Raw genomic sequence first — 8272 nt, 5'->3', positions numbered from 1 at the left:
GATCGGTGGCGGGATGATCCTGAGACTGAGCTAATGGTGGGGTAAAAGCCGGGTTGGCTGGGTAAGCTGGCGGTGATTGCCCTTTGGACCAAGCCAGGTACATTTCGGCCATCTGTTGCTTAAGCTTGAACATCTTCTCTTTCATTTTATAGACGTCCAACTCCTCTACCTCAACACTAGTGTCGACATTTGGGATAGACATGATTTCTGGTATTGGTCCCTTTGATCTGGTTTGGTAATGATAATGTGCCAGTATCCTCTAAATAAACTAACTGCTTGAATTCTCTGGAAATCAACAAACTTGTTAGTTTTTAGAGTTTTAACACATATGCAATTACACGTTGGGATGCAATGCACCTAGGCAATTAACCATTTCTATCATGCATTTACTTCGGTTGCGTGCGTCATTCCAGCCTCTCATAATTGTGCCCCTTTTTAAGCTTCCTTTATTCTATCCTTCTTTATTTATTTTTCATTTTCCCCCTTTTTTTCTTTTTTTTAGTGGTGGTCGAATCCTATAGAGATTGCCTACGTATCATGTCCCTGTATGAATCAGACCGTGCGTAGTTCCACCATGAGTGCGGAACATAAAGACACCATTTTTGGATTTGTCAATCTTCACTAGCAAAACGTTTTATTACAAGGTAAAACATTTTGAAAGGAAACTGACAGGCTTGATACAGACTACAGACTCTATGCAAAAGGGAAATACAAACTCCAACGGACAATAGACTCTGAAGACAAGGAAAATACAGACTCAAATTATGAATGTTTCAAAGTTTTGAATTTTGGCGCCTGCGGGGCGTCGTTCGGCCTCGCCGCGGGCTTTGGTGCAAGGCCCCTTTGCAGATATTTCAAATCTTCCATGATCTGGTGGACATAAATCATTATTGAAGCAAAGAATGTGGTACAAGACATATCCTCACAAGCTAGGCACTTTATGGTGATGTAGTTCCCGATATCATCGATTCTTCCCTTGATTTTGTCCTTCTCCATAAGCAATCGCTCTATTTGTTGATTCCGTGTCCCCAACACTTGAGTGTTGTAAAAGAGTTGATCCTGAAACTCATTCATCTATTTCTTCATTTGGGCCATCAGATCATAGTAGCGCTTCCTATCTGTTCTGGCATCTCGGGCTTGTCTGAAGATCCGCTCTTCGTAGTCCCTCTTCATTTGTTGCGTGAACCGTACTTGCTCTTCTGTCTTCTTTATCCATTTCACCTGGATTCTCGCTAGACCAACTTTAGATTTTCCAGGTCTTCTTGATATTCGAGGACTTTCTTCTTCAGACCGTTTATGAGCCTTTTATCAGCTCGGCTTCTCTCCTGGCTTCTGGCAGCTATTTTCATTTTCTGGATTTGAGTTTTGAGGACCTCGTTTTCCTAAGCTAGTTTTCTCCTTTCTCCCTCATCTGCAGCGATATGCAAATCTTTCTCAAATTACAAATCCATAACTTGCTTCTCCAACTTGCCTATTGTCATCCTATACTCGTGTTCTTTAGCCAACCAATCCCACTGTTCTTGCGACGCCTTGACGAACTCCTGGAGATGGGGTCTTTTAGACGGCCTTTCATGCTCAAGTTCTCTCTTGTACCAAGCAAGGTATCCTGGAGCCACTTCGCCTTTGGCCCGATCCTGCACAGTATCTGCTTTTAAATATTGGCATTCACTCCAGATCTGATGGACTCTTGCTTCAGGAAACTGTCCGTCAGGGCTAATCTCAATTACTTGAGCACTAAGATCTTCCTCCTGTGGCACTGTTTGACATCTCCCGAGTTGTCTCAAAACCCGATATGGCGCGTAGGGCTGAATGCTCTTGAGCCCCATCAATAGAAAGTGGGTCCTAGCTGCCGGCATATATATGACCTCATCAACGGGCAGCCATCCTAGTGTCCACTGTATTTGGCTGGAGGTGAGGGTCCGAAAGAATGATGTCCACGCTGTAACTCCCTCGGGTAGACTGACCCCCTTGATTCTTGTGTAGAACTCTTCTATGCAAGTTTTCTTCGAGGAACCATAACTCAAGAGCTGGGAACGGTGGCAGAGATGCTCAGTCATCCATATTTGTAGCAACAAGTTACACCCCTCGAAAAAGTTCCCTCTGGCTTTGCAGGTTGTGAGAGCTCGAAAGATATCAGATACTATCATAGGTGCAAGAGTGCTTTCATCTTGAGTGAGCAAGGTACTGACGACCCCGACTATTTTCAAATCAATGTTTTCGTCTTTCCTTGGAAACACCAAAAGGCCCAAAAAGGTTATCATAAAAGCCACACGTCTATGCTCATCCCGTTTCTGACGGCTACTTTTGCTGCATAACTTGTTAATCGGATTGTTGAATCCTCCGACATGACCATATCTATCGTATATGAAGCGCGGATTACAAAAACCCGCGGCCAAATCTAGGTTATGGACCGCCCTGGGTATCTTTAATGAATCTAAAAACCGATGCGCGGTGACAGCTCTTGGAGCAACCAGGTATTTTTGCCTTATCAGAATTTCAGCATTTTTGATGTACCCGACTATTTCCTCCAAGGTCGGGGTGAGTTCAAAATCGGGGAAGTGGAAGACATTGTGTGCCGGGTCCCAGCAGGTGACCAAAGCTCTTATGATATCCCCCCGAGGCTGGATTTCCAATAAACCCGTAAGACCTTTTAGATATTTCCTGACCTCATCTTTCCCCTTACCACCTAAATCATCCCACCATAGCCGCAACTCGAAAGGCATTTTATTCATTATTAAAAAAGGTTCATTTTGCATCGTGCTCATCCTGCACATTTATTAAGGTGATTGAGAAAATAAAATTTATTTGACCTAACAAATTGACTATTTTTAATTTTCCCCAAATTAAAAAGAAGATCCGGTTCCGAACACGGCTTTTCAGCACTTCGAGAACGAAGATTTTAAAGTTGGGTGAGTCAACCGGTCAAAAAATCCAAAAATGACTGAAAGTGGCCGTTTATGCAAAGTCAGCCTTCCGGCGTCCCTTTCGGGAACATTCGGCTATTTTTGCCAAAAACGACATTACTCAATTTATTATTGACTTTTTTTTTCTCAAATTGAAATAAAGGACCCGGTTGAAAACACGGCCTTTCAGCGCTTCCGGGAGGAAGATTTTAAGGCTGTGCCTGCAAACCATTTAAAATGACTCAAGGTGGCTGTTCTTGCGAAAACAGCCTTCCGGTGCCCTTTTGGGGACATTCGGCTTATTATAAGCAAGAATGGCGTCACCCGACTTATTTATGACAAAAATTTGACATTTTTGTAAAAGGGAGGTTGGACCTGATGAGGGTTGCCTACGTATCCCGCACCCTGTGAGAATCAATCCGGCGTAGTTCGAGACGCTAAAACAAACTTCTTTTGAAAACCAGACTTTTTACTTTTCCCTTTTTTTTTCAAAAATTCGGCAGAGTTTTGACACTATTTGGACATTGGTTTTTTCAAAACAGGCGATTAACTCTCTTTAACCCTCATACTGCTATTTCTTTTTCCTCAAAATATTCAAAAGTCGGTCGGCATGCAAGTCCGAAGCAAATAAATGCACAAGTAGCAAGTAAGATGCATCACGATGGTCTTTTTCATTTTTGGTACATCTGTCCTAGACAGACCCAACCCCTGTGTTGAGCCTCCAAAGTCAAATGCACGTGATGTAAACAAACGTTCCTATTAGGGATCCGACATGAAGTCATGTTATTCTAGGTTCAAAGCCTAGGTATTTGTTATAGACTATGTACCCGAGCGGACAACTCGAGTCGAGGAGGGGGCAACGTACCGGGGACCCGCGAGATCGTCCGGCTTTGTAACTTGTCCGACCTATTTCTTATTTCAGGGTATGACACTAACAGAATAGGGAGTCTCAACTAGTAAGCACATCCCCGGAGGTGAGAAAAGAAGGGTTTCGGCACAGTTTATATACAGTTCAGATAATATCAAAGCGGTAAAGCATTTAGCACATTTAGCGCGAAATATGTAGAAAAATCAGATAAAGCCAAACATAACAATTATTCTAAGCTCGAATTCTTAAACCCTGAACTAGAGATTCTGGGTTCTCTGATCCCCAGCAGAGTCGCCAGAGCTGTCACACCTCCTTTTTACTCGCGCCCGCAAGGGGCGCAGATGGAGTTTTTCCAATTAAAGGACAATCGAAATGGGATTTGTTTATTTATTTCAGAGTCGCCACTTGGGAGATTTAGGGTGTCCCAAGTCACCAGTTTAATCCCAAATCGAGGAAAAGAATGACTCTGTATTACATTCCACGATCCAGAAGTCCGGATAAGGAATTCTGTTAACCCGGGAGAAGGTGTTAGGCATTCCCGAGTTCCGTGGTTCTGGCACGGTCGCTCAACTGTCACATTCGTCTTATTTATCTGATTTTAACAATTATGAGCTTATATGCAAGTTTTAACTCTTTACCGATTTTATTATTATTATTATTATTATTATTATTATTTTAATAGAGAATTGCAACGTTGTGAGAACGTATCTCGAACCACGTCACATCAATGTACCCGTGGTTATCGACACATTTCGACTCCGTTGAGATTTGGATTTGGGTCACATAAATGTGCACCCGAGCTTAAGAAAGTAAATTAGTAAAGGCGCGCCTAAAGCGACTAGCGTATCATTATTTTGGGTAAGGCCATGAAATTTTGCTAAACGGCCCATCCATAAGTCTAAGCAATTTTACCAACACGTATAGAGGGCCCCGCAACTTGTGTATTTTTATTTGTCGAGGCTCGTCTCATTCATTATATTTAAAAAATGAATTTGCAACGTCGTGGAAATGCATCTCGAACCACGCCACAATCAATGTACCCGTGATTAGCGACGCATTTCGACTTCGTTGAGATTTGGATTTGGGTCACATAAATGTGCACCCGGATTTAAGAAGGTAATGTTACTTAAAGTACGCGCCTAAAGAGACTAACGCGTGGTTATTTTGGGAAAAAGCCGTGAAGTTCGCTAAGCGGCTGATCCCGAGTTCTAAGTAATTAATACATACATTTGTGAGGGCCCCGTAATCTGTGCATTTTATTTGGCGAGGCTCATCTCGTTTATTTTAAAAGGATGATCCTAAAGTGACTACATTTTTTCTATTAAGTTCGTCTCTAAACACAAAATGAAGGTCCCAACCAATTGTTACTTAACTCTATTGTATGATTTTTAAGGATGGTCTTGTGATCGAGCCCGTTTCCTACGCCCAGATTTCATGCGTTATTCGGGCCAAGTTCAGCGTTCGACTCACAAAAGCGGATTCGAGTCTGATTTAACATACACAGGCTATTGCCAATTGCTTTACATGATGAAGCCAAACCCGATATATTTCAACTTTTGAGAAAATGGGCTACCAATAATCATTATCTACCTACTGTTGACAATATTAAAACCTTCATAGCTAGTGAAACTAACAAGTTTAAACAGGCAGGTTCAATAGAACAAACTCATGCTATCTTCATCTTACTCCACTTATTTAACTAAATAGCTTGACAATAATGGGCGTGCTTAACTATTCGGGAAAAGCACAGTTAACTTGGAAGTTTGATTTTTTAATTCTATGCTACTAAAGTTGGTATTAAACTACTAAATTTACAACTAAGAAAGGCAAATTAATGATCCAATACAGTCCTTATCAGATACAAACTCCACAGCCCACATTCTTCATTGGGTTATAAAGATAGACTATACAACTTATCATTTATCTACTAAATTACAGATGCACTAAGTACTCCACTACTCGAGCATTTTCTTTTCACTTTTACATCTCACAGCTACATCACAGTGTGATTCAAAAGTGTACCTGGTAATAGACAATAGAAGAAAAATAAGAGGATCAGCAGAGCAGTAACAAACAGCAACAACAATACCCAGCAACACAGTAATAGAACAACCCAGTAACAGATTAAAAAGAAAACAACCAGCAGAATTCCAGCAGCACCCAATGAAATATTAGCAAATAACCAATAGCAAACTCAGAAAAAACCAATTGAAACCCCAGAAATACCAACCAACAACACCAATGAAACAGTAACAGTACTAGTTCTGATATTCAGTAGTAAAAGAAAAGACCTCACTTTTCAGTTTCTTAGCTCTCAAACACTGAACCTTTTAGGATTAAAAACTAGCCTGTTTTTTCTCAAATTACTGAACTCTTAAATGTTAAAAATCCAGCATAGACTCTCTGAAAATAAACTGAAAGAAAACTGATTTTTTCTTCTCCAAAAAACCCAGCCCCTAAATCTGTCTTAAATAACTCTATTTATAACCCAAAAACAGGCCTGCTATCTCTGCCTTGAAACTATCAGATTCTAACTGCCCACCCCCCTTTGAATCCCATTACTTGATGTCTTCTTGTTTGAAGTTATTTTGTTCCCCACACTTGCATGCCTTGTTCCCTATTGTTTAAATCAAAACTATGGGTTATTATAGTATTCCTATTAACTCGCATACTATCATGTTATGTTCCCCATTGATATTAAACTAATGGTATCTATTATCCACTGAACAGACCCTTAAGTTAGTCCATTTGCAGACCTGCTAAATCCCAAAATTACCCCCTCAACCCATGTGTATTACTGCCCTGCCCTAAGCTTCATTGATCTGTTATTAAAACTCTATGAGTTGTAACCCTAACAACTAATTTCTAATTGATCACTAAATTACTACGGTTATAAACCAATTCCCACTATCAAATTCACACAGTGATTCAGAGCAGAAGACCAGATCATTTCAAATATGGCATCAATCAAAGGGAATGGGTTGATCATATTGGGAACCAATCCTGATCAACTCAGACCCAGTGATTGAGCAGAGATTCAATAATACAAGCCAAAATTGAAGCAGTATGAATCAAGGAAGGAGGTTCATGCGAACAACTATAAAGAACAGGAGGTCAAACCAAATACAGGGAATGAGCAAACACAACTCTAATTCAAGTACATACAAGATGCAGGATGGTAAACATACTGGTATGAACCAAAGGTTGAACTATTATCATGTTAACATAACATTCAAGCCTAAAAGACTAATCGACGACGCTTATTGATTACACAGGCTATAACATTTAGTAGTTAACAACAAACAATCAGAATAAACAGACCAACAAGTGATTCGAGTGATATTGACAAAGACAGGGAACTTATAAGCTAACAAATTACATGGCTAATAACATATATTCGACCATGAACAGAAGCAGACTCGACCAAATAAAAAGGTTAATTGGAGAAGAAGAAGAAGCAATGAACAAAAATTGGATTATAACTAAACTAAACACAATTAACCGTAACAAAAATAGAACAAGAAAGGAGAAAAAGGTACCTTAACAAAACAGAAACTAGACGAACCCAGGTTGAACTCTTGACTCGAACGTTTTGAGGTCGAACGGACCTTAATCGAGTGTTCGCAACGGAGAACACTTCGACTAAGGTCGATTAGACGCCCAAATTCCTTTAATTTCGGACAAAACCCAGGTTTGGTTTTCATAGGGGTCTTGGTTCCATTTGGGGTTCGAATGGTTCTAGCAAGATTCGAACCAGGCCAAAGGTATTTTGGGCACGAGGGAGGTCAGAGGGTGTCGTGGTGTGAGTTTGGGACTGGTTGGGGTAGGTTTAGGTTTCGCTCGAATCTTCGATTGAAGATTCGAGAAGCTAGAGGTTAATTCGAGGCAAACGGTTAATGGATTCGTAATGAGGGTGGTCAGATGGCTTAGGGGTGTTAATTTGGTGACCGACGGCGTTGTTGCCGTCGGATTTCAGGCGAAGGGAACGAGGGCGGCTAGGGTTTAGGGGGGGGCGTCTCTGAAGGGTCTGAGAGAGACGATGGGGCGAGGGGGGGGGGTTTGGTTTGGGGCGTGGGGTAAGGGATTAGGGTTATATACGGGAGGGGGCGTTTGATCTTGGCCGTTGGATCAATCACGATCAACGGCCTGGATCATTTTACTAATAGGAAACGACATTGTTTGGCCATGCTGCGAGACTGGGTCGACCCGGGGTGAAATGGACCGGGTTATGGGGGAAGCTTGGGACCGTTAAATCAAAAGGAATGGATGGTTCAGATTTAATCACCTGAAACGGTGTCGTTTGAACCAATGCTGGGGCTGAACTGGACCGTTTGATCTGTTTGATCAACGATTCAGATTTGAGACGCCTAAACGGCGTAGTTTGAGTCCTCTGAGAGATCAGGCATATTGGTCCGGATAAATGGAGTGTTTTGGGCTTGATTTTGGGTCCAAAAAATGGCATAGTTCCGAATGTGTTTCTTATTTCACTTGTTTTTCTTTT

Source organism: Nicotiana tabacum, chromosome 6 (genome assembly GCF_000715075.1).
Source record: "Nicotiana tabacum cultivar K326 chromosome 6, ASM71507v2, whole genome shotgun sequence".
In the NCBI taxonomy this organism is placed as follows: Eukaryota; Viridiplantae; Streptophyta; class Magnoliopsida; order Solanales; family Solanaceae; genus Nicotiana; species Nicotiana tabacum.
Note: the sequence above shows the minus strand (reverse complement) of the source record.